The sequence below is a fragment of the Hyla sarda genome, unplaced genomic scaffold (assembly GCF_029499605.1).
Source record: "Hyla sarda isolate aHylSar1 unplaced genomic scaffold, aHylSar1.hap1 scaffold_1701, whole genome shotgun sequence".
Lineage (NCBI taxonomy): Eukaryota > Metazoa > Chordata > Amphibia > Anura > Hylidae > Hyla > Hyla sarda.
The window spans coordinates 1-20,712 of record NW_026608341.1 but is presented as its reverse complement, the minus strand read 5'-3'; the positions used below and the strand labels follow the sequence as shown (position 1 = coordinate 20,712).

Here is a 20,712-nt window from a genome sequence, read left to right as displayed (position 1 = left end):
GGCGAAAAGGAGAAAAACGTAAAAAAACGTGAAAAAAAAGTAAGAGGAAGAGAAGGGAAAAAAAGGTGGAAATGGGTTTAAAAGTGATTTCGGCGGAGAAATATATATATATATATATATATATATATATATATATATATATGCGCACACACACACATAGATATAAACGTATTCTCCGTTGAGATATTGCAGCCGCTGCTGTGTCCAGGCCCAGGAGCCTTAGCACTGTGCTGTGATGTCACTCAATACCACTGACATCACTAGGTGTAAACAACATCTCTCCTTTGCTGTGTATGTGACTATGGAGCTGTTTGGTGATGTCGTCTATTACGGCCTTCATAGAAGCAACAGGAGATTGTTGCATCCATCTTGAACCCTCAGAACTACAGTGCTATGATGTCACTCACTTCCACAGGCCTTGCAGAGTGTAAACAACAACAACCCAGCTTTGTTGTGTATGTAACCATAGGGATTTGTGATGTCACCTAGAACCTTCACAGCAGCGACAGCTTTATGAGGAGCATCAGCACTGCTCTGCCTGAGCAGAACCATCACCGCCATAGGTTGTCAAATAACCCGGATTTAACCCACACAGGTAAGTCCAATGGGGTGCAGGCATGTCCTCTATGCTTACAGCTTCCCGTGGGTGTTGGTTTGATACCGTTTGGGGACAGCCAAGGAGGCATCTGCAGGCAACAAAGGTAGGTGTGTGCTTGTGTGTGTGTTTCCTATGCAGATCCTAAGCCCAGTGTCACATGCAAGTAGGAGGAGTAAGAAGGGTTCCTGGCAAATCCGGGTTATGGATTGCATTTAAAAAGGCCCCGTGGGAGTGCAATGGGCCCCTGTCTTGCTGCTTAGCAATAATGGTATGGGTTTAGGTTCTGCTGTGTGTACTGGTGGTTGACTGCCCCCCAGCCCAGAGTGTGCATGGAAAATTGTCTGGCAGCCTCCCTGACAGCAAGCAGTGATAGTGCCCATGAAGGGGACCTTGTTGGGCCCGCCCCTTTCACGGTTATCGCTTCTCGGCCTTTTGGCTAAGATCAAGTGTAGTATCTGTTCTTATCAGTTTAATATCTGATACGTCCCCTATCTGGGGACCATATATTAAATGGATTTTTGAGAACGGGGGCCGATTTCGAAGCTTGCTTCCGTCGCCCTATGCATTGACCCGATATGGCAGTATCTTCGGGTACAGTGCACCACCCCCTTACAGGGTTAAAAAGAAAGATTCCTACTTTCATTGCTACCTGCTTGCTGGCTAGCCAGCTAGCCAGCCCTGTGGGCCTTGCTGCTGCTGCAGCCAAAAAACAAAAGGTGGTGCTGCTGCTGCTTCTGCTGCTTCTGCTTCTGCTTGTGTCTGGCCCCTGTTGGAGCGTCCAGGCACAGGACTTCTGCTGCTGCTGACTAAATGGCCTCCTTAATTGGATCATTTGAGTAGCCAGCACACCTGTGCAGGTAGGGCATGACATGATAGGCAGCTGCCTTGATAGCGGGTGGGTGCTGAATGTTCCTAATTGACAAAATAAGATTAATGCTTATGAAGAAATATAAAATCTCATCCCTTCCCCAATATCGCGCCACACCCCTACCCCTTAATTCCCTGGTTGAACGTGATGGACATATGTCTTTTTTCGACCGTACTAACTATGTAACTATGTAACATAACATGGGGGGGGGGGGGGGTCTCCTGGCTGTTCACACAGGTGTGTCATTGCTGTACATTGACCATGCATTGCTTCTGTGGTATTGCAAAGGCAAAGACAAATGCTTCCAGCCATCCATTGCACTAATGGATTGGTCATCAGCTGGCTGTCTATGTCCCGCATCAATATAGACCAAAGTACAGAGGGTTAGGCTATGCTATTGTGCACCTACCTGATGCATCAGAAGGTGCAAGGCCCTTGCTAAATTCTGTGCACAGACTTTGAGATCTATGCTTTAGACTGTATCTAAACCTGCTCCAACATGGACTGACATTCTGGCCTACTTTCAGCCGATGCGACTTGTCTGTCGCTGAACAGTCGCTTTTTATGTATTCAGCACCTATGTATAATGTTGTAAAAATGCTCTAGAAGCTAAAGTCGCAGAAATGTCACACATATTTGGCCTGCAACTTTCTGTGCGACAAATTCAGACAGGAAAAATCAGTATAAATCCTTAGAAAATTATCCCCCAGTGTCTCCATCTGCTGGCGGTATTGAATAAGCATTGCTGCACTGATGGGGTATGCATTAGACGAAAAAAAAGAAGAAAAAGAAGAATAATACGCCCAGAAAAGAGGCGAAAAGGAGAAAAACGTAAAAAAACGTGAAAAAAAAGTAAGAGGAAGAGAAGGGAAAAAAAGGTGGAAATGGGTTTAAAAGTGATTTCGGCGGAGAAATATATATATATATATATATATATATATATATATATATATATATGCGCACACACACACATAGATATAAACGTATTCTCCGTTGAGATATTGCAGCCGCTGCTGTGTCCAGGCCCAGGAGCCTTAGCACTGTGCTGTGATGTCACTCAATACCACTGACATCACTAGGTGTAAACAACATCTCTCCTTTGCTGTGTATGTGACTATGGAGCTGTTTGGTGATGTCGTCTATTACGGCCTTCATAGAAGCAACAGGAGATTGTTGCATCCATCTTGAACCCTCAGAACTACAGTGCTATGATGTCACTCACTTCCACAGGCCTTGCAGAGTGTAAACAACAACAACCCAGCTTTGTTGTGTATGTAACCATAGGGATTTGTGATGTCACCTAGAACCTTCACAGCAGCGACAGCTTTATGAGGAGCATCAGCACTGCTCTGCCTGAGCAGAACCATCACCGCCATAGGTTGTCAAATAACCCGGATTTAACCCACACAGGTAAGTCCAATGGGGTGCAGGCATGTCCTCTATGCTTACAGCTTCCCGTGGGTGTTGGTTTGATACCGTTTGGGGACAGCCAAGGAGGCATCTGCAGGCAACAAAGGTAGGTGTGTGCTTGTGTGTGTGTTTCCTATGCAGATCCTAAGCCCAGTGTCACATGCAAGTAGGAGGAGTAAGAAGGGTTCCTGGCAAATCCGGGTTATGGATTGCATTTAAAAAGGCCCCGTGGGAGTGCAATGGGCCCCTGTCTTGCTGCTTAGCAATAATGGTATGGGTTTAGGTTCTGCTGTGTGTACTGGTGGTTGACTGCCCCCCAGCCCAGAGTGTGCATGGAAAATTGTCTGGCAGCCTCCCTGACAGCAAGCAGTGATAGTGCCCATGAAGGGGACCTTGTTGGGCCCGCCCCTTTCACGGTTATCGCTTCTCGGCCTTTTGGCTAAGATCAAGTGTAGTATCTGTTCTTATCAGTTTAATATCTGATACGTCCCCTATCTGGGGACCATATATTAAATGGATTTTTGAGAACGGGGGCCGATTTCGAAGCTTGCTTCCGTCGCCCTATGCATTGACCCGATATGGCAGTATCTTCGGGTACAGTGCACCACCCCCTTACAGGGTTAAAAAGAAAGATTCCTACTTTCATTGCTACCTGCTTGCTGGCTAGCCAGCTAGCCAGCCCTGTGGGCCTTGCTGCTGCTGCAGCCAAAAAACAAAAGGTGGTGCTGCTGCTGCTTCTGCTGCTTCTGCTTCTGCTTGTGTCTGGCCCCTGTTGGAGCGTCCAGGCACAGGACTTCTGCTGCTGCTGACTAAATGGCCTCCTTAATTGGATCATTTGAGTAGCCAGCACACCTGTGCAGGTAGGGCATGACATGATAGGCAGCTGCCTTGATAGCGGGTGGGTGCTGAATGTTCCTAATTGACAAAATAAGATTAATGCTTATGAAGAAATATAAAATCTCATCCCTTCCCCAATATCGCGCCACACCCCTACCCCTTAATTCCCTGGTTGAACGTGATGGACATATGTCTTTTTTCGACCGTACTAACTATGTAACTATGTAACATAACATGGGGGGGGGGGGGGGGGGGGGGTCTCCTGGCTGTTCACACAGGTGTGTCATTGCTGTACATTGACCATGCATTGCTTCTGTGGTATTGCAAAGGCAAAGACAAATGCTTCCAGCCATCCATTGCACTAATGGATTGGTCATCAGCTGGCTGTCTATGTCCCGCATCAATATAGACCAAAGTACAGAGGGTTAGGCTATGCTATTGTGCACCTACCTGATGCATCAGAAGGTGCGAGGCCCTTGCTAAATTCTGTGCACAGACTTTGAGATCTATGCTTTAGACTGTATCTAAACCTGCTCCAACATGGACTGACATTCTGGCCTACTTTCAGCCGATGCGACTTGTCTGTCGCTGAACAGTCGCTTTTTATGTATTCAGCACCTATGTATAATGTTGTAAAAATGCTCTAGAAGCTAAAGTCGCAGAAATGTCACACATATTTGGCCTGCAACTTTCTGTGCGACAAATTCAGACAGGAAAAATCAGTATAAATCCTTAGAAAATTATCCCCCAGTGTCTCCATCTGCTGGCGGTATTGAATAAGCATTGCTGCACTGATGGGGTATGCATTAGACGAAAAAAAAGAAGAAAAAGAAGAATAATACGCCCAGAAAAGAGGCGAAAAGGAGAAAAACGTAAAAAAACTTGAAAAAAAAGTAAGAGGAAGAGAAGGGAAAAAAAGGTGGAAATGGGTTTAAAAGTGATTTCGGCGGAGAAATATATATATATATATATATATATATATATATATATATATATATATATATATATATGCGCACACACACACATAGATATAAACGTATTCTCCGTTGAGATATTGCAGCTGCTGCTGTGTCCAGGCCCAGGAGCCTTAGCACTGTGCTGTGATGTCACTCAATACCACTGACATCACTAGGTGTAAACAACATCTCTCCTTTGCTGTGTATGTGACTATGGAGCTGTTTGGTGATGTCGTCTATTACGGCCTTCATAGAAGCAACAGGAGATTGTTGCATCCATCTTGAACCCTCAGAACTACAGTGCTATGATGTCACTCACTTCCACAGGCCTTGCAGAGTGTAAACAACAACAACCCAGCTTTGTTGTGTATGTAACCATAGGGATTTGTGATGTCACCTAGAACCTTCACAGCAGCGACAGCTTTATGAGGAGCATCAGCACTGCTCTGCCTGAGCAGAACCATCACCGCCATAGGTTGTCAAATAACCCGGATTTAACCCACACAGGTAAGTCCAATGGGGTGCAGGCATGTCCTCTATGCTTACAGCTTCCCGTGGGTGTTGGTTTGATACCGTTTGGGGACAGCCAAGGAGGCATCTGCAGGCAACAAAGGTAGGTGTGTGCTTGTGTGTGTGTTTCCTATGCAGATCCTAAGCCCAGTGTCACATGCAAGTAGGAGGAGTAAGAAGGGTTCCTGGCAAATCCGGGTTATGGATTGCATTTAAAAAGGCCCCGTGGGAGTGCAATGGGCCCCTGTCTTGCTGCTTAGCAATAATGGTATGGGTTTAGGTTCTGCTGTGTGTACTGGTGGTTGACTGCCCCCCAGCCCAGAGTGTGCATGGAAAATTGTCTGGCAGCCTCCCTGACAGCAAGCAGTGATAGTGCCCATGAAGGGGACCTTGTTGGGCCCGCCCCTTTCACGGTTATCGCTTCTCGGCCTTTTGGCTAAGATCAAGTGTAGTATCTGTTCTTATCAGTTTAATATCTGATACGTCCCCTATCTGGGGACCATATATTAAATGGATTTTTGAGAACGGGGGCCGATTTCGAAGCTTGCTTCCGTCGCCCTATGCATTGACCCGATATGGCAGTATCTTCGGGTACAGTGCACCACCCCCTTACAGGGTTAAAAAGAAAGATTCCTACTTTCATTGCTACCTGCTTGCTGGCTAGCCAGCTAGCCAGCCCTGTGGGCCTTGCTGCTGCTGCAGCCAAAAAACAAAAGGTGGTGCTGCTGCTGCTTCTGCTGCTTCTGCTTCTGCTTGTGTCTGGCCCCTGTTGGAGCGTCCAGGCACAGGACTTCTGCTGCTGCTGACTAAATGGCCTCCTTAATTGGATCATTTGAGTAGCCAGCACACCTGTGCAGGTAGGGCATGACATGATAGGCAGCTGCCTTGATAGCGGGTGGGTGCTGAATGTTCCTAATTGACAAAATAAGATTAATGCTTATGAAGAAATATAAAATCTCATCCCTTCCCCAATATCGCGCCACACCCCTACCCCTTAATTCCCTGGTTGAACGTGATGGACATATGTCTTTTTTCGACCGTACTAACTATGTAACTATGTAACATAACATGGGGGGGGGGGGGGGGGGGGGGGTCTCCTGGCTGTTCACACAGGTGTGTCATTGCTGTACATTGACCATGCATTGCTTCTGTGGTATTGCAAAGGCAAAGACAAATGCTTCCAGCCATCCATTGCACTAATGGATTGGTCATCAGCTGGCTGTCTATGTCCCGCATCAATATAGACCAAAGTACAGAGGGTTAGGCTATGCTATTGTGCACCTACCTGATGCATCAGAAGGTGCGAGGCCCTTGCTAAATTCTGTGCACAGACTTTGAGATCTATGCTTTAGACTGTATCTAAACCTGCTCCAACATGGACTGACATTCTGGCCTACTTTCAGCCGATGCGACTTGTCTGTCGCTGAACAGTCGCTTTTTATGTATTCAGCACCTATGTATAATGTTGTAAAAATGCTCTAGAAGCTAAAGTCGCAGAAATGTCACACATATTTGGCCTGCAACTTTCTGTGCGACAAATTCAGACAGGAAAAATCAGTATAAATCCTTAGAAAATTATCCCCCAGTGTCTCCATCTGCTGGCGGTATTGAATAAGCATTGCTGCACTGATGGGGTATGCATTAGACGAAAAAAAAGAAGAAAAAGAAGAATAATACGCCCAGAAAAGAGGCGAAAAGGAGAAAAACGTAAAAAAACTTGAAAAAAAAGTAAGAGGAAGAGAAGGGAAAAAAAGGTGGAAATGGGTTTAAAAGTGATTTCGGCGGAGAAATATATATATATATATATATATATATATATATATATATATATATGCGCACACACACACATAGATATAAACGTATTCTCCGTTGAGATATTGCAGCTGCTGCTGTGTCCAGGCCCAGGAGCCTTAGCACTGTGCTGTGATGTCACTCAATACCACTGACATCACTAGGTGTAAACAACATCTCTCCTTTGCTGTGTATGTGACTATGGAGCTGTTTGGTGATGTCGTCTATTACGGCCTTCATAGAAGCAACAGGAGATTGTTGCATCCATCTTGAACCCTCAGAACTACAGTGCTATGATGTCACTCACTTCCACAGGCCTTGCAGAGTGTAAACAACAACAACCCAGCTTTGTTGTGTATGTAACCATAGGGATTTGTGATGTCACCTAGAACCTTCACAGCAGCGACAGCTTTATGAGGAGCATCAGCACTGCTCTGCCTGAGCAGAACCATCACCGCCATAGGTTGTCAAATAACCCGGATTTAACCCACACAGGTAAGTCCAATGGGGTGCAGGCATGTCCTCTATGCTTACAGCTTCCCGTGGGTGTTGGTTTGATACCGTTTGGGGACAGCCAAGGAGGCATCTGCAGGCAACAAAGGTAGGTGTGTGCTTGTGTGTGTGTTTCCTATGCAGATCCTAAGCCCAGTGTCACATGCAAGTAGGAGGAGTAAGAAGGGTTCCTGGCAAATCCGGGTTATGGATTGCATTTAAAAAGGCCCCGTGGGAGTGCAATGGGCCCCTGTCTTGCTGCTTAGCAATAATGGTATGGGTTTAGGTTCTGCTGTGTGTACTGGTGGTTGACTGCCCCCCAGCCCAGAGTGTGCATGGAAAATTGTCTGGCAGCCTCCCTGACAGCAAGCAGTGATAGTGCCCATGAAGGGGACCTTGTTGGGCCCGCCCCTTTCACGGTTATCGCTTCTCGGCCTTTTGGCTAAGATCAAGTGTAGTATCTGTTCTTATCAGTTTAATATCTGATACGTCCCCTATCTGGGGACCATATATTAAATGGATTTTTGAGAACGGGGGCCGATTTCGAAGCTTGCTTCCGTCGCCCTATGCATTGACCCGATATGGCAGTATCTTCGGGTACAGTGCACCACCCCCTTACAGGGTTAAAAAGAAAGATTCCTACTTTCATTGCTACCTGCTTGCTGGCTAGCCAGCTAGCCAGCCCTGTGGGCCTTGCTGCTGCTGCAGCCAAAAAACAAAAGGTGGTGCTGCTGCTGCTTCTGCTGCTTCTGCTTCTGCTTGTGTCTGGCCCCTGTTGGAGCGTCCAGGCACAGGACTTCTGCTGCTGCTGACTAAATGGCCTCCTTAATTGGATCATTTGAGTAGCCAGCACACCTGTGCAGGTAGGGCATGACATGATAGGCAGCTGCCTTGATAGCGGGTGGGTGCTGAATGTTCCTAATTGACAAAATAAGATTAATGCTTATGAAGAAATATAAAATCTCATCCCTTCCCCAATATCGCGCCACACCCCTACCCCTTAATTCCCTGGTTGAACGTGATGGACATATGTCTTTTTTCGACCGTACTAACTATGTAACTATGTAACATAACATGGGGGGGGGGGGGGGGGGTCTCCTGGCTGTTCACACAGGTGTGTCATTGCTGTACATTGACCATGCATTGCTTCTGTGGTATTGCAAAGGCAAAGACAAATGCTTCCAGCCATCCATTGCACTAATGGATTGGTCATCAGCTGGCTGTCTATGTCCCGCATCAATATAGACCAAAGTACAGAGGGTTAGGCTATGCTATTGTGCACCTACCTGATGCATCAGAAGGTGCGAGGCCCTTGCTAAATTCTGTGCACAGACTTTGAGATCTATGCTTTAGACTGTATCTAAACCTGCTCCAACATGGACTGACATTCTGGCCTACTTTCAGCCGATGCGACTTGTCTGTCGCTGAACAGTCGCTTTTTATGTATTCAGCACCTATGTATAATGTTGTAAAAATGCTCTAGAAGCTAAAGTCGCAGAAATGTCACACATATTTGGCCTGCAACTTTCTGTGCGACAAATTCAGACAGGAAAAATCAGTATAAATCCTTAGAAAATTATCCCCCAGTGTCTCCATCTGCTGGCGGTATTGAATAAGCATTGCTGCACTGATGGGGTATGCATTAGACGAAAAAAAAGAAGAAAAAGAAGAATAATACGCCCAGAAAAGAGGCGAAAAGGAGAAAAACGTAAAAAAACGTGAAAAAAAAGTAAGAGGAAGAGAAGGGAAAAAAAGGTGGAAATGGGTTTAAAAGTGATTTCGGCGGAGAAATATATATATATATATATATATATATATATATATATATATATATATATATATATATATGCGCACACACACACATAGATATAAACGTATTCTCCGTTGAGATATTGCAGCCGCTGCTGTGTCCAGGCCCAGGAGCCTTAGCACTGTGCTGTGATGTCACTCAATACCACTGACATCACTAGGTGTAAACAACATCTCTCCTTTGCTGTGTATGTGACTATGGAGCTGTTTGGTGATGTCGTCTATTACGGCCTTCATAGAAGCAACAGGAGATTGTTGCATCCATCTTGAACCCTCAGAACTACAGTGCTATGATGTCACTCACTTCCACAGGCCTTGCAGAGTGTAAACAACAACAACCCAGCTTTGTTGTGTATGTAACCATAGGGATTTGTGATGTCACCTAGAACCTTCACAGCAGCGACAGCTTTATGAGGAGCATCAGCACTGCTCTGCCTGAGCAGAACCATCACCGCCATAGGTTGTCAAATAACCCGGATTTAACCCACACAGGTAAGTCCAATGGGGTGCAGGCATGTCCTCTATGCTTACAGCTTCCCGTGGGTGTTGGTTTGATACCGTTTGGGGACAGCCAAGGAGGCATCTGCAGGCAACAAAGGTAGGTGTGTGCTTGTGTGTGTGTTTCCTATGCAGATCCTAAGCCCAGTGTCACATGCAAGTAGGAGGAGTAAGAAGGGTTCCTGGCAAATCCGGGTTATGGATTGCATTTAAAAAGGCCCCGTGGGAGTGCAATGGGCCCCTGTTTTGCTGCTTAGCAATAATGGTATGGGTTTAGGTTCTGCTGTGTGTACTGGTGGTTGACTGCCCCCCAGCCCAGAGTGTGCATGGAAAATTGTCTGGCAGCCTCCCTGACAGCAAGCAGTGATAGTGCCCATGAAGGGGACCTTGTTGGGCCCGCCCCTTTCACGGTTATCGCTTCTCGGCCTTTTGGCTAAGATCAAGTGTAGTATCTGTTCTTATCAGTTTAATATCTGATACGTCCCCTATCTGGGGACCATATATTAAATGGATTTTTGAGAACGGGGGCCGATTTCGAAGCTTGCTTCCGTCGCCCTATGCATTGACCCGATATGGCAGTATCTTCGGGTACAGTGCACCACCCCCTTACAGGGTTAAAAAGAAAGATTCCTACTTTCATTGCTACCTGCTTGCTGGCTAGCCAGCTAGCCAGCCCTGTGGGCCTTGCTGCTGCTGCAGCCAAAAAACAAAAGGTGGTGCTGCTGCTGCTTCTGCTGCTTCTGCTTCTGCTTGTGTCTGGCCCCTGTTGGAGCGTCCAGGCACAGGACTTCTGCTGCTGCTGACTAAATGGCCTCCTTAATTGGATCATTTGAGTAGCCAGCACACCTGTGCAGGTAGGGCATGACATGATAGGCAGCTGCCTTGATAGCGGGTGGGTGCTGAATGTTCCTAATTGACAAAATAAGATTAATGCTTATGAAGAAATATAAAATCTCATCCCTTCCCCAATATCGCGCCACACCCCTACCCCTTAATTCCCTGGTTGAACGTGATGGACATATGTCTTTTTTCGACCGTACTAACTATGTAACTATGTAACATAACATGGGGGGGGGGGGGGGGGTCTCCTGGCTGTTCACACAGGTGTGTCATTGCTGTACATTGACCATGCATTGCTTCTGTGGTATTGCAAAGGCAAAGACAAATGCTTCCAGCCATCCATTGCACTAATGGATTGGTCATCAGCTGGCTGTCTATGTCCCGCATCAATATAGACCAAAGTACAGAGGGTTAGGCTATGCTATTGTGCACCTACCTGATGCATCAGAAGGTGCGAGGCCCTTGCTAAATTCTGTGCACAGACTTTGAGATCTATGCTTTAGACTGTATCTAAACCTGCTCCAACATGGACTGACATTCTGGCCTACTTTCAGCCGATGCGACTTGTCTGTCGCTGAACAGTCGCTTTTTATGTATTCAGCACCTATGTATAATGTTGTAAAAATGCTCTAGAAGCTAAAGTCGCAGAAATGTCACACATATTTGGCCTGCAACTTTCTGTGCGACAAATTCAGACAGGAAAAATCAGTATAAATCCTTAGAAAATTATCCCCCAGTGTCTCCATCTGCTGGCGGTATTGAATAAGCATTGCTGCACTGATGGGGTATGCATTAGACGAAAAAAAAGAAGAAAAAGAAGAATAATACGCCCAGAAAAGAGGCGAAAAGGAGAAAAACGTAAAAAAACGTGAAAAAAAAGTAAGAGGAAGAGAAGGGAAAAAAAGGTGGAAATGGGTTTAAAAGTGATTTCGGCGGAGAAATATATATATATATATATATATATATATATATATATATATATGCGCACACACACACATAGATATAAACGTATTCTCCGTTGAGATATTGCAGCCGCTGCTGTGTCCAGGCCCAGGAGCCTTAGCACTGTGCTGTGATGTCACTCAATACCACTGACATCACTAGGTGTAAACAACATCTCTCCTTTGCTGTGTATGTGACTATGGAGCTGTTTGGTGATGTCGTCTATTACGGCCTTCATAGAAGCAACAGGAGATTGTTGCATCCATCTTGAACCCTCAGAACTACAGTGCTATGATGTCACTCACTTCCACAGGCCTTGCAGAGTGTAAACAACAACAACCCAGCTTTGTTGTGTATGTAACCATAGGGATTTGTGATGTCACCTAGAACCTTCACAGCAGCGACAGCTTTATGAGGAGCATCAGCACTGCTCTGCCTGAGCAGAACCATCACCGCCATAGGTTGTCAAATAACCCGGATTTAACCCACACAGGTAAGTCCAATGGGGTGCAGGCATGTCCTCTATGCTTACAGCTTCCCGTGGGTGTTGGTTTGATACCGTTTGGGGACAGCCAAGGAGGCATCTGCAGGCAACAAAGGTAGGTGTGTGCTTGTGTGTGTGTTTCCTATGCAGATCCTAAGCCCAGTGTCACATGCAAGTAGGAGGAGTAAGAAGGGTTCCTGGCAAATCCGGGTTATGGATTGCATTTAAAAAGGCCCCGTGGGAGTGCAATGGGCCCCTGTCTTGCTGCTTAGCAATAATGGTATGGGTTTAGGTTCTGCTGTGTGTACTGGTGGTTGACTGCCCCCCAGCCCAGAGTGTGCATGGAAAATTGTCTGGCAGCCTCCCTGACAGCAAGCAGTGATAGTGCCCATGAAGGGGACCTTGTTGGGCCCGCCCCTTTCACGGTTATCGCTTCTCGGCCTTTTGGCTAAGATCAAGTGTAGTATCTGTTCTTATCAGTTTAATATCTGATACGTCCCCTATCTGGGGACCATATATTAAATGGATTTTTGAGAACGGGGGCCGATTTCGAAGCTTGCTTCCGTCGCCCTATGCATTGACCCGATATGGCAGTATCTTCGGGTACAGTGCACCACCCCCTTACAGGGTTAAAAAGAAAGATTCCTACTTTCATTGCTACCTGCTTGCTGGCTAGCCAGCTAGCCAGCCCTGTGGGCCTTGCTGCTGCTGCAGCCAAAAAACAAAAGGTGGTGCTGCTGCTGCTTCTGCTGCTTCTGCTTGTGTCTGGCCCCTGTTGGAGCGTCCAGGCACAGGACTTCTGCTGCTGCTGACTAAATGGCCTCCTTAATTGGATCATTTGAGTAGCCAGCACACCTGTGCAGGTAGGGCATGACATGATAGGCAGCTGCCTTGATAGCGGGTGGGTGCTGAATGTTCCTAATTGACAAAATAAGATTAATGCTTATGAAGAAATATAAAATCTCATCCCTTCCCCAATATCGCGCCACACCCCTACCCCTTAATTCCCTGGTTGAACGTGATGGACATATGTCTTTTTTCGACCGTACTAACTATGTAACTATGTAACATAACATGGGGGGGGGGGGGGTCTCCTGGCTGTTCACACAGGTGTGTCATTGCTGTACATTGACCATGCATTGCTTCTGTGGTATTGCAAAGGCAAAGACAAATGCTTCCAGCCATCCATTGCACTAATGGATTGGTCATCAGCTGGCTGTCTATGTCCCGCATCAATATAGACCAAAGTACAGAGGGTTAGGCTATGCTATTGTGCACCTACCTGATGCATCAGAAGGTGCGAGGCCCTTGCTAAATTCTGTGCACAGACTTTGAGATCTATGCTTTAGACTGTATCTAAACCTGCTCCAACATGGACTGACATTCTGGCCTACTTTCAGCCGATGCGACTTGTCTGTCGCTGAACAGTCGCTTTTTATGTATTCAGCACCTATGTATAATGTTGTAAAAATGCTCTAGAAGCTAAAGTCGCAGAAATGTCACACATATTTGGCCTGCAACTTTCTGTGCGACAAATTCAGACAGGAAAAATCAGTATAAATCCTTAGAAAATTATCCCCCAGTGTCTCCATCTGCTGGCGGTATTGAATAAGCATTGCTGCACTGATGGGGTATGCATTAGACGAAAAAAAAGAAGAAAAAGAAGAATAATACGCCCAGAAAAGAGGCGAAAAGGAGAAAAACGTAAAAAAACGTGAAAAAAAAGTAAGAGGAAGAGAAGGGAAAAAAAGGTGGAAATGGGTTTAAAAGTGATTTCGGCGGAGAAATATATATATATATATATATATATATATATATATATATATATATATATATATATATATGCGCACACACACACATAGATATAAACGTATTCTCCGTTGAGATATTGCAGCCGCTGCTGTGTCCAGGCCCAGGAGCCTTAGCACTGTGCTGTGATGTCACTCAATACCACTGACATCACTAGGTGTAAACAACATCTCTCCTTTGCTGTGTATGTGACTATGGAGCTGTTTGGTGATGTCGTCTATTACGGCCTTCATAGAAGCAACAGGAGATTGTTGCATCCATCTTGAACCCTCAGAACTACAGTGCTATGATGTCACTCACTTCCACAGGCCTTGCAGAGTGTAAACAACAACAACCCAGCTTTGTTGTGTATGTAACCATAGGGATTTGTGATGTCACCTAGAACCTTCACAGCAGCGACAGCTTTATGAGGAGCATCAGCACTGCTCTGCCTGAGCAGAACCATCACCGCCATAGGTTGTCAAATAACCCGGATTTAACCCACACAGGTAAGTCCAATGGGGTGCAGGCATGTCCTCTATGCTTACAGCTTCCCGTGGGTGTTGGTTTGATACCGTTTGGGGACAGCCAAGGAGGCATCTGCAGGCAACAAAGGTAGGTGTGTGCTTGTGTGTGTGTTTCCTATGCAGATCCTAAGCCCAGTGTCACATGCAAGTAGGAGGAGTAAGAAGGGTTCCTGGCAAATCCGGGTTATGGATTGCATTTAAAAAGGCCCCGTGGGAGTGCAATGGGCCCCTGTCTTGCTGCTTAGCAATAATGGTATGGGTTTAGGTTCTGCTGTGTGTACTGGTGGTTGACTGCCCCCCAGCCCAGAGTGTGCATGGAAAATTGTCTGGCAGCCTCCCTGACAGCAAGCAGTGATAGTGCCCATGAAGGGGACCTTGTTGGGCCCGCCCCTTTCACGGTTATCGCTTCTCGGCCTTTTGGCTAAGATCAAGTGTAGTATCTGTTCTTATCAGTTTAATATCTGATACGTCCCCTATCTGGGGACCATATATTAGATGGATTTTTGAGAACGGGGGCCGATTTCGAAGCTTGCTTCCGTCGCCCTATGCATTGACCCGATATGGCAGTATCTTCGGGTACAGTGCACCACCCCCTTACAGGGTTAAAAAGAAAGATTCCTACTTTCATTGCTACCTGCTTGCTGGCTAGCCAGCTAGCCAGCCCTGTGGGCCTTGCTGCTGCTGCAGCCAAAAAACAAAAGGTGGTGCTGCTGCTGCTTCTGCTGCTTCTGCTTCTGTCTGGCCCCTGTTGGAGCGTCCAGGCACAGGACTTCTGCTGCTGCTGACTAAATGGCCTCCTTAATTGGATCATTTGAGTAGCCAGCACACCTGTGCAGGTAGGGCATGACATGATAGGCAGCTGCCTTGATAGCGGGTGGGTGCTGAATGTTCCTAATTGACAAAATAAGATTAATGCTTATGAAGAAATATAAAATCTCATCCCTTCCCCAATATCGCGCCACACCCCTACCCCTTAATTCCCTGGTTGAACGTGATGGACATATGTCTTTTTTCGACCGTACTAACTATGTAACTATGTAACATAACATGGGGGGGGGGGGGGGGGTCTCCTGGCTGTTCACACAGGTGTGTCATTGCTGTACATTGACCATGCATTGCTTCTGTGGTATTGCAAAGGCAAAGACAAATGCTTCCAGCCATCCATTGCACTAATGGATTGGTCATCAGCTGGCTGTCTATGTCCCGCATCAATATAGACCAAAGTACAGAGGGTTAGGCTATGCTATTGTGCACCTACCTGATGCATCAGAAGGTGCGAGGCCCTTGCTAAATTCTGTGCACAGACTTTGAGATCTATGCTTTAGACTGTATCTAAACCTGCTCCAACATGGACTGACATTCTGGCCTACTTTCAGCCGATGCGACTTGTCTGTCGCTGAACAGTCGCTTTTTATGTATTCAGCACCTATGTATAATGTTGTAAAAATGCTCTAGAAGCTAAAGTCGCAGAAATGTCACACATATTTGGCCTGCAACTTTCTGTGCGACAAATTCAGACAGGAAAAATCAGTATAAATCCTTAGAAAATTATCCCCCAGTGTCTCCATCTGCTGGCGGTATTGAATAAGCATTGCTGCACTGATGGGGTATGCATTAGACGAAAAAAAAGAAGAAAAAGAAGAATAATACGCCCAGAAAAGAGGCGAAAAGGAGAAAAACGTAAAAAAACGTGAAAAAAAAGTAAGAGGAAGAGAAGGGAAAAAAAGGTGGAAATGGGTTTAAAAGTGATTTCGGCGGAGAAATATATATATATATATATATATATATATATATATATATATATATATGCGCACACACACACATAGATATAAACGTATTCTCCGTTGAGATATTGCAGCCGCTGCTGTGTCCAGGCCCAGGAGCCTTAGCACTGTGCTGTGATGTCACTCAATACCACTGACATCACTAGGTGTAAACAACATCTCTCCTTTGCTGTGTATGTGACTATGGAGCTGTTTGGTGATGTCGTCTATTACGGCCTTCATAGAAGCAACAGGAGATTGTTGCATCCATCTTGAACCCTCAGAACTACAGTGCTATGATGTCACTCACTTCCACAGGCCTTGCAGAGTGTAAACAACAACAACCCAGCTTTGTTGTGTATGTAACCATAGGGATTTGTGATGTCACCTAGAACCTTCACAGCAGCGACAGCTTTATGAGGAGCATCAGCACTGCTCTGCCTGAGCAGAACCATCACCGCCATAGGTTGTCAAATAACCCGGATTTAACCCACACAGGTAAGTCCAATGGGGTGCAGGCATGTCCTCTATGCTTACAGCTTCCCGTGGGTGTTGGTTTGATACCGTTTGGGGACAGCCAAGGAGGCATCTGCAGGCAACAAAGGTAGGTGTGTGCTTGTGTGTGTGTTTCCTATGCAGATCCTAAGCCCAGTGTCACATGCAAGTAGGAGGAGTAAGAAGGGTTCCTGGCAAATCCGGGTTATGGATTGCATTTAAAAAGGCCCCGTGGGAGTGCAATGGGCCCCTGTCTTGCTGCTTAGCAATAATGGTATGGGTTTAGGTTCTGCTGTGTGTACTGGTGGTTGACTGCCCCCCAGCCCAGAGTGTGCATGGAAAATTGTCTGGCAGCCTCCCTGACAGCAAGCAGTGATAGTGCCCATGAAGGGGACCTTGTTGGGCCCGCCCCTTTCACGGTTATCGCTTCTCGGCCTTTTGGCTAAGATCAAGTGTAGTATCTGTTCTTATCAGTTTAATATCTGATACGTCCCCTATCTGGGGACCATATATTAAATGGATTTTTGAGAACGGGGGCCGATTTCGAAGCTTGCTTCCGTCGCCCTATGCATTGACCCGATATGGCAGTATCTTCGGGTACAGTGCACCACCCCCTTACAGGGTTAAAAAGAAAGATTCCTACTTTCATTGCTACCTGCTTGCTGGCTAGCCAGCTAGCCAGCCCTGTGGGCCTTGCTGCTGCTGCAGCCAAAAAACAAAAGGTGGTGCTGCTGCTGCTTCTGCTGCTTCTGCTTCTGCTTGTGTCTGGCCCCTGTTGGAGCGTCCAGGCACAGGACTTCTGCTGCTGCTGACTAAATGGCCTCCTTAATTGGATCATTTGAGTAGCCAGCACACCTGTGCAGGTAGGGCATGACATGATAGGCAGCTGCCTTGATAGCGGGTGGGTGCTGAATGTTCCTAATTGACAAAATAAGATTAATGCTTATGAAGAAATATAAAATCTCATCCCTTCCCCAATATCGCGCCACACCCCTACCCCTTAATTCCCTGGTTGAACGTGATGGACATATGTCTTTTTTCGACCGTACTAACTATGTAACTATGTAACATAACATGGGGGGGGGGGGGGGGGTCTCCTGGCTGTTCACACAGGTGTGTCATTGCTGTACATTGACCATGCATTGCTTCTGTGGTATTGCAAAGGCAAAGACAAATGCTTCCAGCCATCCATTGCACTAATGGATTGGTCATCAGCTGGCTGTCTATGTCCCGCATCAATATAGACCAAAGTACAGAGGGTTAGGCTATGCTATTGTGCACCTACCTGATGCATCAGAAGGTGCGAGGCCCTTGCTAAATTCTGTGCACAGACTTTGAGATCTATGCTTTAGACTGTATCTAAACCTGCTCCAACATGGACTGACATTCTGGCCTACTTTCAGCCGATGCGACTTGTCTGTCGCTGAACAGTCGCTTTTTATGTATTCAGCACCTATGTATAATGTTGTAAAAATGCTCTAGAAGCTAAAGTCGCAGAAATGTCACACATATTTGGCCTGCAACTTTCTGTGCGACAAATTCAGACAGGAAAAATCAGTATAAATCCTTAGAAAATTATCCCCCAGTGTCTCCATCTGCTGGCGGTATTGAATAAGCATTGCTGCACTGATGGGGTATGCATTAGACGAAAAAAAAGAAGAAAAAGAAGAATAATACGCCCAGAAAAGAGGCGAAAAGGAGAAAAACGTAAAAAAACGTGAAAAAAAAGTAAGAGGAAGAGAAGGGAAAAAAAGGTGGAAATGGGTTTAAAAGTGATTTCGGCGGAGAAATATATATATATATATATATATATATATATATATATGCGCACACACACACATAGATATAAACGTATTCTCCGTTGAGATATTGCAGCCGCTGCTGTGTCCAGGCCCAGGAGCCTTAGCACTGTGCTGTGATGTCACTCAATACCACTGACATCACTAGGTGTAAACAACATCTCTCCTTTGCTGTGTATGTGACTATGGAGCTGTTTGGTGATGTCGTCTATTACGGCCTTCATAGAAGCAACAGGAGATTGTTGCATCCATCTTGAACCCTCAGAACTACAGTGCTATGATGTCACTCACTTCCACAGGCCTTGCAGAGTGTAAACAACAACAACCCAGCTTTGTTGTGTATGTAACCATAGGGATTTGTGATGTCACCTAGAACCTTCACAGCAGCGACAGCTTTATGAGGAGCATCAGCACTGCTCTGCCTGAGCAGAACCATCACCGCCATAGGTTGTCAAATAACCCGGATTTAACCCACACAGGTAAGTCCAATGGGGTGCAGGCATGTCCTCTATGCTTACAGCTTCCCGTGGGTGTTGGTTTGATACCGTTTGGGGACAGCCAAGGAGGCATCTGCAGGCAACAAAGGTAGGTGTGTGCTTGTGTGTGTGTTTCCTATGCAGATCCTAAGCCCAGTGTCACATGCAAGTAGGAGGAGTAAGAAGGGTTCCTGGCAAATCCGGGTTATGGATTGCATTTAAAAAGGCCCCGTGGGAGTGCAATGGGCCCCTGTCTTGCTGCTTAGCAATAATGGTATGGGTTTAGGTTCTGCTGTGTGTACTGGTGGTTGACTGCCCCCCAGCCCAGAGTGTGCATGGAAAATTGTCTGGCAGCCTCCCTGACAGCAAGCAGTGATAGTGCCCATGAAGGGGACCTTGTTGGGCCCGCCCCTTTCACGGTTATCGCTTCTCGGCCTTTTGGCTAAGATCAAGTGTAGTATCTGTTCTTATCAGTTTAATATCTGATACGTCCCCTATCTGGGGACCATATATTAAATGGATTTTTGAGAACGGGGGCCGATTTCGAAGCTTGCTTCCGTCGCCCTATGCATTGACCCGATATGGCAGTATCTTCGGGTACAGTGCACCACCCCCTTACAGGGTTAAAAAGAAAGATTCCTACTTTCATTGCTACCTGCTTGCTGGCTAGCCAGCTAGCCAGCCCTGTGGGCCTTGCTGCTGCTGCAGCCAAAAAACAAAAGGTGGTGCTGCTGCTGCTTCTGCTGCTTCTGCTTCTGCTTGTGTCTGGCCCCTGTTGGAGCGTCCAGGCACAGGACTTCTGCTGCTGCTGACTAAATGGCCTCCTTAATTGGATCATTTGAGTAGCCAGCACACCTGTGCAGGTAGGGCATGACATGATAGGCAGCTGCCTTGATAGCGGGTGGGTGCTGAATGTTCCTAATTGACAAAATAAGATTAATGCTTATGAAGAAATATAAAATCTCATCCCTTCCCCAATATCGCGCCACACCCCTACCCCTTAATTCCCTGGTTGAACGTGATGGACATATGTCTTTTTTCGACCGTACTAACTATGTAACTATGTAACATAACATGGGGGGGGGGGGGGTCTCCTGGCTGTTCACACAGGTGTGTCATTGCTGTACATTGACCATGCATTGCTTCTGTGGTATTGCAAAGGCAAAGACAAATGCTTCCAGCCATCCATTGCACTAATGGATTGGTCATCAGCTGGCTGTCTATGTCCCGCATCAATATAGACCAAAGTACAGAGGGTTAGGCTATGCTATTGTGCACCTACCTGATGCATCAGAAGGTGCGAGGCCCTTGCTAAATTCTGTGCACAGACTTTGAGATCTATGCTTTAGACTGTATCTAAACCTGCTCCAACATGGACTGACATTCTGGCCTACTTTCAGCCGATGCGACTTGTCTGTCGCTGAACAGTCGCTTTTTATGTATTCAGCACCTATGTATAATGTTGTAAAAATGCTCTAGAAGCTAAAGTCGCAGAAATGTCACACATATTTGGCCTGCAACTTTCTGTGCGACAAATTCAGACAGGAAAAATCAGTATAAATCCTTAGAAAATTATCCCCCAGTGTCTCCATCTGCTGGCGGTATTGAATAAGCATTGCTGCACTGATGGGGTATGCATTAGACGAAAAAAAAGAAGAAAAAGAAGAATAATACGCCCAGAAAAGAGGCGAAAAGGAGAAAAACGTAAAAAAACGTGAAAAAAAAGTAAGAGGAAGAGAAGGGAAAAAAAGGTGGAAATGGGTTTAAAAGTGATTTCGGCGGAGAAATATATATATATATATATATATATATATATATATATATATATA

At 46.0% G+C, this 20,712-nt stretch overlaps 9 non-coding genes across 9 annotated transcripts; all 9 read left to right on the top strand.

Moving 5' to 3' along the window:
• The first annotated feature begins 1,014 nt into the window (after window positions 1-1,014).
• Window positions 1,015-1,205, top strand: LOC130312058 (U2 spliceosomal RNA). The gene has a single exon (XR_008860259.1). It is a non-coding gene; the product is annotated as a U2 spliceosomal RNA (small nuclear RNA).
• Window positions 1,206-3,295: 2,090 nt separating this feature from the next.
• On the top strand, window positions 3,296-3,486 carry LOC130312057 (U2 spliceosomal RNA). The gene has a single exon (XR_008860258.1). It is a non-coding gene; the product is annotated as a U2 spliceosomal RNA (small nuclear RNA).
• A 2,109-nt stretch (window positions 3,487-5,595) lies between these two features.
• Window positions 5,596-5,786, top strand: LOC130312056 (U2 spliceosomal RNA). The gene has a single exon (XR_008860257.1). It is a non-coding gene; the product is annotated as a U2 spliceosomal RNA (small nuclear RNA).
• Window positions 5,787-7,884: 2,098 nt separating this feature from the next.
• LOC130312087 (U2 spliceosomal RNA) lies at window positions 7,885-8,075 on the top strand. Its single transcript, XR_008860286.1, has one exon. It is a non-coding gene; the product is annotated as a U2 spliceosomal RNA (small nuclear RNA).
• A 2,107-nt stretch (window positions 8,076-10,182) lies between these two features.
• LOC130312085 (U2 spliceosomal RNA) lies at window positions 10,183-10,373 on the top strand. The gene has a single exon (XR_008860285.1). It is a non-coding gene; the product is annotated as a U2 spliceosomal RNA (small nuclear RNA).
• Window positions 10,374-12,463: 2,090 nt separating this feature from the next.
• On the top strand, window positions 12,464-12,654 carry LOC130312078 (U2 spliceosomal RNA). The gene has a single exon (XR_008860279.1). It is a non-coding gene; the product is annotated as a U2 spliceosomal RNA (small nuclear RNA).
• A 2,097-nt stretch (window positions 12,655-14,751) lies between these two features.
• On the top strand, window positions 14,752-14,942 carry LOC130312080 (U2 spliceosomal RNA). Its single transcript, XR_008860281.1, has one exon. It is a non-coding gene; the product is annotated as a U2 spliceosomal RNA (small nuclear RNA).
• A 2,088-nt stretch (window positions 14,943-17,030) lies between these two features.
• On the top strand, window positions 17,031-17,221 carry LOC130312067 (U2 spliceosomal RNA). The gene has a single exon (XR_008860268.1). It is a non-coding gene; the product is annotated as a U2 spliceosomal RNA (small nuclear RNA).
• A 2,084-nt stretch (window positions 17,222-19,305) lies between these two features.
• LOC130312055 (U2 spliceosomal RNA) lies at window positions 19,306-19,496 on the top strand. Its single transcript, XR_008860256.1, has one exon. It is a non-coding gene; the product is annotated as a U2 spliceosomal RNA (small nuclear RNA).
• The last annotated feature ends 1,216 nt before the right edge of the window (window positions 19,497-20,712 follow it).